This window comes from Arvicanthis niloticus, chromosome 16 (genome assembly GCF_011762505.2).
Source record: "Arvicanthis niloticus isolate mArvNil1 chromosome 16, mArvNil1.pat.X, whole genome shotgun sequence".
Classification (NCBI taxonomy): Eukaryota; Metazoa; Chordata; class Mammalia; order Rodentia; family Muridae; genus Arvicanthis; species Arvicanthis niloticus.
This window is the reverse complement of record NC_047673.1, coordinates 25,614,709-25,625,573: the sequence shown is the minus strand read 5'-3', so window position 1 is coordinate 25,625,573 and position 10,865 is coordinate 25,614,709. Positions and strand designations below refer to the sequence as shown.

The 10,865-nt window shown below is 46.6% G+C and overlaps 1 pseudogene across 1 annotated transcript in view; it reads right to left on the bottom strand.

The window, feature by feature from the left end:
• Positions 1-707: 707 nt before the first annotated feature.
• The window catches only part of LOC143434678 (elongation factor 2-like), a 71,090-nt pseudogene continuing 60,932 nt past the window's right edge, over positions 708-10,865 (bottom strand). The window contains exon 2 of the transcript XR_013104368.1: positions 708-4,466. The product of XR_013104368.1 is annotated as an elongation factor 2-like (transcript). The remainder of the gene's footprint in view (positions 4,467-10,865) is intronic.

The following is a 10,865-nucleotide window of genomic DNA, read 5'->3' as shown; positions in this document are numbered from 1 at the left end:
AAGTTGAAGCTGGGCCCAGTGGCTCTGCTCCGTGATGCCTCCATGCCTCAAGTACCTGGTGCCTGTTTTATTAATCAGCTCTCCCAGAGGACTGAAAGTCTCATCCACAGGAATGGGCAAAGGAGAAGTGACAGACACACTCTATATTTTAAAGAAATAAATCTGTGCTTCAGAACCTAGACACTTGACTGTGCGTCAGGGTGTCTTAGAGAAGATGTAACCTGCTAGTAATTCAATTATCTAGTAAGAAAACAACATTATTGTCCCCTAGAAGTAGTGGTCACAGATGGATCCAGCTATGCCATGTGGGTCTAGAAGGCCAAATGGGAAGAGAGGGGAATATAAGAGTCACTGTGAAGGGATACATCTCAGGAGTCTCCAAGGCCAGCAACCGCCATGGCTGCACTTGTGTGTGCTAGATTGAGTTCAAAAATAATGTAATTCTATTTTACATGGTACCCGCATGCAGCTTCCATCCCTACTCCATGCTATGTGGATATGCAATCACAATGAGGCTTACTAGATTATGTCAATGACAACGTGTCAGCATCTGTAGGAGGAGCTAAGGTGGGAGGAGTAAGGCTCTGCCAATCTTCCATGCTGTCTCTGCAAGGCTGGGCAGTGCCCAGACCGTCCCGCCATCCACTTTGGCCCGGAAAAAAAAAAAAAAAAAAAAAAAAAAAAAAAAAGAAATGAGACTCTAATGCTTAAATATTAATCAAAGGTTTTATATGTTTGGTAATGCTCAATAACAATATGCCCATACAATTAGAGTTGTTTCCCAATTAGCTAACCTAAATATAAGTTGTTACCCAGGACTGCTCTCCATACCTGCGTGGCTCTCATCCTCCTATCTCTGCTCTCCCTAGCTCCTCCTCTTCCTTTTCCTCTTCCTCTCCTTACTCCTCCCACCTTAGCTCCTCCTAGAAGCATCTACTGTGTTCTAGGCACCACAGCAATGAAAATGAAGGTGACCTACTACACTTTGTCGGAAGGCACCTACCTATCAGCAAGTGGAAAAAGAGATCCCAAATAGGAAAGCCGAAACACATGTTACATCTGGAAGCAAAAAGTCCCAAACTGTTAAGTAATACAGACCCAGTAATACAACCAGACACTAAAAACCTGTGTCAAGGGCAGAGGCATGTTATAGGTATTGATTAAGGATGGAGATGGTTGAGGGGAATATCAATTAAAGGCCTTATTTGAAAGTGTCCCTTAAACCATGATTAGAAATAAGGTGGTGGCCGGGAGTTCTCATAAAGACTCTTGTCTCAAACAGTGACAAAGAGCCTCTGTGCTAAACACAGCTGAGGAGTCCCGGAACCTGGTGTGAAGGCCAAGTTGAACTATTTAAATGTCTCTCACATTTATAAATTCATAAATGATTTTAATATTCTTCGCAGCATAGTTTTATTTTATTTTTCTTTTTGTGGATCAACCATAGTAGAGTTTATTACTCCAATGATCCGCACAGCAGAGTTGCAAGTCTAAGGCTGGCTGCCTTCCTGGAGGGACTTAAACCACCTCCTCTTCTGGGGGAACTCCACTTGGCCACAGACCCCCACAAGCCTCTGAATGCATTTATTTAGACTTTTGGACATCTGTGAGTTTCCCTCGGAAAATGTTAAGAGCCATGTCCCGCCCATCCCGAGGCCTGCCAGTCCAGCCTGCAGAGGGTTATTCCCGCTGCCTTGTAATTCTGAAATAAATACAATTGGTGGCAAGCGTGAGTGCTGAGTGATGTCCAGGTGGCCCCAGCAGCCTCCAGAAGGGCACCGTGGGGACAGTCTCAAGATGTCTTCTGATGGGCGGCACTGTGCAGCGTGTAGCAGTACCAGGCTGCCTACAGTTTGTCTAGGAAGTTGTCCAGCTCTGGGATGCCTTCCTTCAGGCCTTTGTGCTAGCGGGTCTCAGCTACCACTTGGCTGGGGCAGCTGCTGTTGTCAAAGAGGTCCCCAGGCAGGATCTGCCAGTGGTCAAACATGCACTGGGGGAAGGCCAGGCCACCAACGTTAGATGGAAGATCAGGCAGATATGCCTTGACCATGAACATGGGGGTACCAGCCAACTGGGACTCCTCAAATTCATGGCCACACTTCCTGTTCAGGACACCGTAGATGCCACCCACCACTTGCTCAGGACACTGGATCTCCACCAGATAGATGGTCTCCATGAGGCGGGGCTGTGCGGTCAGCACACTGGCATAGAGCAACATGCCGTGGGGATGATCTGGCCACCTCCCTGGTGGATGGCATCCGCATACAGGGTCACATCATGGACATCAAATCGCACACCATGAATGTTCTCCTCACAAAGAGCGCCCTCCTTCATAGCCCACTGGAAGCCGGCCACCACACTGTCCTTGATCTCATTCAGGTACTGCACACCCTTGGTGATGTTGGTGAGAATGTTGGGGCCAGTGCCATCAGGGCCGAAGCACCAGATCTTGTGGGCTTCAGCAACATCCCTCTCATACTTTTCAGCCATGTAGTGGGCACATGCTTTGAGCTCCTGGCGGGCGCAGACACCTCACCCTTATGGATGCCCTCTGTCAGGCCATCAGGGAAGGGCCTGGCCTTCTTGTGTAGCCGGTTGTGCTTATTTGGGGACTTAGACAGACATAGCACATTGGACTCCTTACTGTCTCCCAGTATGACACGACAGGGTCAGATTTCTTGATGGGGATGCAGGCATGGTCCTCTTCCAGGCCCTTAAGGCAGATCTCCAGGTGCCAGCAATAATGTGCTCTCCAGACTCCTCAAGGATGCACTGCACCACAGGGTCAGACTTAGCCAACCACTTCAGCTCCTCCACCAGCTTGGGCTGGTCAGCTGGGTTCTTGGTCTCCATTGCCACCCTGACGACAGGGCTGACACTGAACTTCATCACACGCATATTGTGAGCGTGCTCAAAGGTGGTGATGGTCCCGGTCTTCACAAGGAACTGGTCCACTCCGACCAGCCCCACAATGTTTCCACAGGGTGCATCCTCAGTTGTCTGCACGTAGTGGCCCATTATCAGAATGGTTCTTTGGATAGGCTTCAGGTACAGGTCCTCTTTCTTCTCAGGCATGTAGTTGGGGCCCATGATCCAGAACTACAGGCCCGTGGACACCACCCCAGAGAGCATTCTACCAAAGGCATAGAAGCAGCCTTTGTCAGAGGTTGGCACCATCTTGAAAATGTACATCATAAGGGGGCCTTTGGGGTCACAACTCTTAATACCCATGGTGGCCTCATCATCAGGTGGCCCCTTGTACAGCAACTCACAACGGTACTTCTGTGCAGTGACAGGGGATGGAAAAGGGATGCTGATCATCTGGAGCAGGGTATCCCCGTGTGGGCAGCCAGCAGCACATCCCAGCCTTGAGCAGCGGTTTGCTTGCTCCTTGTCCTTATCCTCGCTGACCAGCTTGATATCCAGCTTTTCAATCAGCTTGGCTGTCTCCTCCTTCCTGAAGTTCATGATGGCATCAAACACCTTGAAAATGGAGTCCAAGATGAGCCAGTAGAAGGTTCGAGAACGTTTCTTCCCATCTGGGCTATTGGCTGACTTGCTGAACTTGTCATTGGCTGGGTCAAAGTACCGGTCTCCCCATAGCTTCATCAAGTCCTCGACTTGCTTGGCACGCTCAGCTGCCCCCAGCTGGCCCTCACCCTTGGCTGCAAACTTAACCACGTGTATCTCTGCAAACTGCTTCAGCGTGAAGGCCCAGCCATGTAGGCCAGAACCAAAGCCTACGGTTCCCAGGACAGGGTCAATCCTGATATTACCCATGGGCCCGCTCTCGCCCACGCCATAGGTAGAGATGATGACGTTGACATTCTCCACAATGCCCACAATGCTCTGGAAGGTCTGGTAGAGCTCCTCAGGCTTCGGCGGCAGCTCCAGCAGGGCCCGGTCCACCTTACTCATCGTCAGCACAGGCTTGATGCTTTCAGCAATGGCCCGTCTCAGCACTGTTTCTGTCAGCACACACACGCCAGACACCGCCAGACACACATCCAGCACCACCAGAGCCCCATCTGTGACACGCAAGGCAGCGGTGACCTCTGAGGAGAAGTCCACGTGGCGTGGAGAGCCAATGAGCTTGATGAGGAAGCCCGAGCCATCCTTGCTCTGCTCAATGAAGTTCAGGTCGTTCTCAGAGAGCTCGTAGAAGAGGGAGACAGACGGCAGTGGACTTGATTGTGATGCAGTGCTCCTGCTCATCCTTACGGATGTCAGTGAAGCGTGTCTCCCCGGCTCGAGCAGAGGCGAGGATGCCCGCCTTGCACACAAGGGAGTCGGTCAGCATAGGCTCGCCATGGTCCACATGAGTAATGACTGATGTGTTCCGGATGTTGGCTTTCTTGTCCATGATGGCACGGATCTGATCTATTGTGATGTTCACTACGGTGGCGGATGGTGACAGGTTCTCAGAGTCAGAGGTGAACAGGGAGGGGCACCGACGATGGCGGCAGCTGCAGGGGAAGAGCACAGCATAGCATTTTTATAGATCAATAATAACTCCGCAAGCAGGGAACTGATAGGAAGAGGAGGGGAGTGGAGAGGAGTGGAGAGGAGGGAAGGTGGGGGGAAAGAAGAGTCTGGAGCTCAGAGGCTTTAGGTAAGTGGGCTACAAGCCCATTTCCTGGGAGGGCAAGGTCACTTGGCCTGGTGGCATACAGTTCTAAACTGACCTACTCAAGAAGCTGAGACTGGAGGATTGAAAACTCAAGGCCAGCCTCCTAAGTAAATATAGAACCATCCTGGGCAATTTAGCAAAAAAAAAATAAAAAATAAAAAATAAAAAATAAATTCCCTCAAATATAAAGTAAAGAGGGGTTGTGGAGTGCATGACTCCGTGCCAGTGTGCTTTCTCAGCATGAGCGAGAACCTATCACTTCAAAACCATAACCAAAAGCTCAGGCCCTGGTGGAGTCCGCTGCTCCTCGAAGCTGGCCACACTGACTTGAAAATGGAATGATTGTTAGCTGAGCAGAAGAGGACTCATACTAACCCCCCAGGAGATGCAGAACAAATGTCAAAGCGAATTCGGGAAGAGGGACATCTAGTGTGTGACCTGCTTCAAAGGGCTAAGCTGTTAGGCCAGGATGTCTCCCCTACCTACCAGCATACCTAAGAGGGAAAGCTTTCAGAGCCAGCTTAGAGTATGGCCAATCATAGTCCAGGGAAAAGATTTCTATCGGGGGCTGCTAGATTCCACAAGAAATCTTCCTGTTCTGGGGGATCCTGAAGCCTGCTCAGCAGGAGGTGGGACAGGATCCTCTTTCATGTATCCTCTCCTCTATTAGACTGTGTGCTCCCACCGCCCCCCACCCCAGCGATACTGTTGCTCGGAAGGCTGCCCATTGTCTCCTGAGCCACAGAATAGCACTTTCTGCCCACAAAGAAACGTGATTTACAGGCCACATTCTCTTTAATCCACAAGAAAAAGGCAGGATGATGAGTCTGTGGGCAGAAATCCAACGTTACAAAGATTTCAACGGATGCAAATTGTTTCCTGGCTAAGGGCTAATGACAGCTAATCGGCCGGTGCCCGGGGGGCTAGGCAGATGACCTAGCACCAGCTTCCTATTTCTGTCGGCCAAAATCGCAACTTCCATTTGCTATTTTCATCCTCCTCCCATGTTATTGGCGCTGTGGTCACAGTTTCACACTCCTCCTCCCAAAGGACGTGGGCACGCTATCTCACATAGCAATACAAAAGCATGAGCCTTCCCTCCAAGCTACTGGGAAATGAATCAGCACATGTCTGAACTTCCTAGCCCACCTGAGCTGTTGCGTGCGTGCGTGCGTGCGTACCTGCGTGCGTGCATGCCCAATTTGGTTTGTTCGAAATGGAGTTGCTTTGAATGTATGAACTGGTAATCCACTGAGTAAGGGTGAATCACTGTTGGATGTTTTACCTAGGCCTCAGACAGGGAGCTGGCTCCTGTTGTTGCTTTTTTTTTGGGGGGGGGGGGTGTCATCTAAATCCATCAGAGGATCGCACAGCCCCAAGCCCTGTGCTGAAGACGAAGAGCAAGATTAGCTGTGCGCATAAAGACTGCCAAGCATCAAAAAGGTGTTTCTGAAAGCTGACATCAGCCCTCATGTTGGCAAAGCAGTAGAACGTGTGGGAGTCAGATGATGGGGGGGGGGGTTCCAAGGATGTAGAAAAGACGCTAAAAATCCTTGTTTGACAAAGCAGGCTTGTGACATGGCAGCAGAACACCACAGCCACACTGTCTTGGGCTAACTTAAGCTTTCTGTTTCTCCCGTTATCCAGTTGTTGCTCTCCTCAGATGCTCTCCACTCCCAGCCCTGCATATCTCCAGCCCGTCTCTCATTAACCTGCAAAGCATACCTTTCTCGGGCTTCCTGACTCAATTTCCCCAGCATCATTCAGTCTGAGTCATAGGTTTTAATCACAAAGGCATTATGAAGTTTGCTTCTATTTCCATTCCTTCCGCTACGCTGTGACCATCTCAGAAGTAATAGGTTCTCGCCCATCTTTCTACCTGCTGTTATCCACAGAGAGCTTAATGAATACTTTCTGTATAAATAAGGAGCGGCGAGGGACCAAAGGGAGAAGGAAAAATGGAAAGGGGAGGGGAGGGAGAAAGCAAAGAAACAGGGAGGGCTTAGGTTTTGGCTTAGCAAGATAATTGTGGAAACCATGTGATACAGGCTGGCTTGTACCGGGAGAGAGCAAAGAGCAATTAACATTTTTAATCTTCCTTGAATACTATTGATAAGGCTCTACACATGTGATTGACAAGGAAACCACAAAAGACTTGCTAAGAGACTCAAAAATGGGTTTTGAATGGAGTGATCTTGTTGCAGACAATAAGCTGCTTGCTGGCCCAGCTGCCTGCCTGCTTTAAGGTGGTGTCTTCTCCCTGCTAGTTTTAGTGAATCTAGGTAGAAAGAAAATGGCCTGGCTGCTTACCGCTCTGATCCCCTACCCCAGGGGAGCAATAAGACTTCCCTAGCCAAAGGCTTCTGAAGGATGCCGACAGTATTTCAAGAAGAACCCACCTCACCAGTGTCCCCAGGACCTGCTCAGACCATTTTAGAGAGATGCCAGGAGGAAAGGGGAAGACAGGCAAAGGCAGGCGAAGGGAAGGGGGTATCCTTCCCTATCCTGTCCAATTTGCCTTTCCTCCCAACATCTATGAATCCTGCCACAAGCATGCAGATGCTCTGAATAGGCTGTTAAAGTGTCTGAGGAGAAGAAAGATTTCCTACCTCATTGTTGATAACCAGGAAGCGAGAGTGTAGCTGGCAAAGAGGGAGAAGTCACAAGTGAAGACTCACAACTCAACTTCCAACTCGAACACATCTAGGAGAGTTGGGGGACAGGATGAGGCAATTTGTTTGTCAACCTGGCCTGGGCCACGGGGTGTCCAGATAGTTGCTCAAACATTATTCTGGAAGTTGCTCGTAATTAAATTAGGTGGATGAGATTAACACCTAACTCACTGTATTTGTTTTACGTGAGGGAATGGTTTATATGTGTGTAATATTGTACTTAGTTTTGAGAATTTCATGTATGTATACAATATGTATTGATCATATTTATCCCTGACTTCCCCACTTAAACTCCTCTAGCCCCAACGCATCCTCCTCCTCCTCCTCCTCTTCCTCATCCTCCTCCTCCTCCTCCCCTTCCATAAGCCATTGAGTCTAATTAGTGATGGTCATGTAACAGGTGTGGCACCATCTACTGTAGCATGAACAACCGATCAGTAGCCACACACTCAAAGGAATTCACTCTCTCCCCCGGAAGCCATCATCTACCAGGATGTCTCTTCAGCCAGGATTGAGGCCCAGTGAGTCTCTCTCCTCTAGTTTGGAAGTTTTACAGGTTTGATCTTGTGTAGACAGGTCTTGACGAGTGCAGAAGCCATGTCACCGAATCCCTCCCTGTCTTCCAGACCTCACATTCTTTGTACCCTTTCTTCTGCAGGCCCTGTGAACCTTGTTGGGGGGTGGGTGGGATCTGATAAAGATGTCCCACTTAGGGACACTTATTTTCAGCACCTGAATGCTGAATCAGGACCAGTTATGACTCTCCACACCAACCACTCTCTACTACAAAAAAGAAGTTTCTCTGAGAGCAACACAGTTCTATAGATATAAATGTAAATACCTAGAAAGCAGTTTTATAACAATATCATTTAACAGAACAATATTAGTCCTCCGCACAAGTGTTTATGACTAACCCCCCCCCCCATGGTCTTTTAACCAAGTTTCTGCCACCAGGCATGAATTGTGTGTGTCCTATAAATCAGGCCTCAAATCCAATCAGAAAGTGATTGTTTACTACCCAGACTAGGATGCCACTACTGCACTCCGTGCACAGTACTGCTACTGATGAGCACGGTGCTGGGTAAGTCCACTGAGGTATTTATTTTCTTTCCCAAGCAGCCTGCACAGCAGTATAAAAACTAGAAGTCGGGGATTAAGTCTCCCAGTCAGTTCAAAATCAACCAAAATATGTGGAGTCTTCAACAATAAGGTCTTACCATCTATGTATGATGAGAAACAGCCTGTACTATTTGGGGGCCCTCATAGGGAGAAATCTTTATGCTTGATACTGAGATTTTCAGCTAATAACTCATATCTTCTGACAACAGCATTATCCATCCATGCCAAGAACTTCCATTAGAACCCTTAATTTTTTCATTCATTCTTATTTTTGGTTTGCCCAGCCTCATGCCCTTACCTTCTTCCTTGCTTAAACCTTTAACCCATACTATTCCTCCCTTCTTCTTTTATATCACATCTGTTCGATTCTCCCATGAAGGTCTCTTCCTCTCTGACCTCATGGGCCCTTTCTGGCTTTCTGACTTCTACACATGCTGTCAGTTAAAGATACAGGTCGAAAATTTGAAAACTAGGATCCAAATGTGAGGGAAAAAATTATATGGTGTTTGTCTCTCTGGGTTATCTTGAAATAATATTTTCCATTGCTTTAAATTTCATTTTTGTTTATAGCTGAATAAAATTCTATCATCTATGCATACCGCAGTTTTATTATCCATTAATCAGTAATGTAAATTCAGGCTGATTCCATTCCCTGGCTCTTATAAATAAAACAGCAATGGACATGGATGAGTATCTCTGTAGTTGGAGGCGGAGTCCATTAGGGGATATGCCTACGAGTAGTATAGGGTGTCAGATGGGAGATTGATTGTTGTATTTTTGAGGAACATCCAGACTAATCTCCACAATGGTTGTACCAGTTTGCACTCTTACCCATAGTACATAGGGATCCCTTTCCCTCACATCCACAGGGGAAACCTTGTCATTTGTTCTCATGATGATGACCATTCTGAATGGAGAGAGATGGAATCTCAAAGTCATTTGCATTTGCATTTCCCTGGTGGCTAGTTTATAAAAATATTCATTAGCCATTTGCATTTTCTGTTTTGAGAACTCTGTTTAGATCCACAGTGTGTGTGTGTGTGTGTGTGTGTGTGTGCTCTATATGTGTGTCTGTCTCTGTGTGTATTTGATTAAGTTGTTTGTTTCATTGATACTTTGTTTTTTAAGTTCTTTGTATATTCTAGATACTAATCCACTGGCAAAGAGTTCTCTCCCATTCTGTAGGCTGTCTTTTCATTCAATTGACTGTTTCCTTGCTGTACAGCATTTTAAATTTCATAAGACCTTATGTGTTGTTTGCTGGCCTTATTTCCTGAGACCACAAGCCACTTGAGAATATCCTGTGCTCGTATCTTGAAGTACACTCACTATTTTCTTCCTAGAAGTTACAGGATTTCAGTCTTATGCTGAAACTCCAGTTCAAGTGGATCCAAAACCCTCTTCTGGATTCCACAGACAGCAGGAAGACACATAGTGCATACAGTTATGCAAGCAAAAGGTTATACACGTAAAATAAGAGTAAAAATTTTTAAATAAATAAACCTGAGAAGTCAAGACTTGAGATGTCATTCACCTAGCATAGCATGCAGATAACCTCAGCCCCAATTAATTAATAGCTAGTTAACTATTATTTACTGGAAAAGACTGCAGATACCTAGCTAATCAGATAACCATAATAAATGTTCTCCAATGTGATAAACTACTTCCCAGACAGAACCCAAGGAGAGTCCAGAATCATCTCTTTAATGTTTTTGTGAAGCTCACCGTGATGGTCAGACAATACCACCAGGAATGCTCTCCAGAATGACTCTAACTAATCTCTGGGTCAATATCATGAAGGTCAAAGGAGTGGGGTACTGACTGAATCTAGAAGCACAGCTCAGGTTAGGGATACACCTCTTTGCCTCAAAGCACAGAGTGGGGACAACTGAAGCCTGAGCAGTGTTTGTGTATCATTATCATTGTACAGTGTTTGCATATCAGGCTCAATTACCTCATGATGCAACTATAGTGTTCGTCTACAGATAATACCCTCATTTGTAGAAAACCTATGCCAAAATATTCAGGAATTCTGGGACCTTGTGTTGACAACTTACTTCAAACAGTTCAGAGGCCATGTCTTTTTACTACACACAGGTGCACAAATACATTCACAGCTACACATGTATATACACATGTATATTTCTGTATATGTATATACATATATGTATATGTATATTTCTGTAGGACAATACGTCTCTGTTCATAGGAGATACTTACTGAAGTGTTTTGGAGTAAATACATTGGGAAAAGTGAGGGTGAAGAAAACATTGAGCTGTCTCCCCCCCCCCCCAACTCTCTCTCTCCTCCCCTAACTCTCTCTTTTCTCCCCTATCCCCCAGTTTAAAACTCCTTTAGGGTTTAAAACCATTCCCAAATAAACAAATGGCAGAAAATATAAACAATAAAATTTATAGTATTTGCTAATGGAAAAAAGTTGGAAT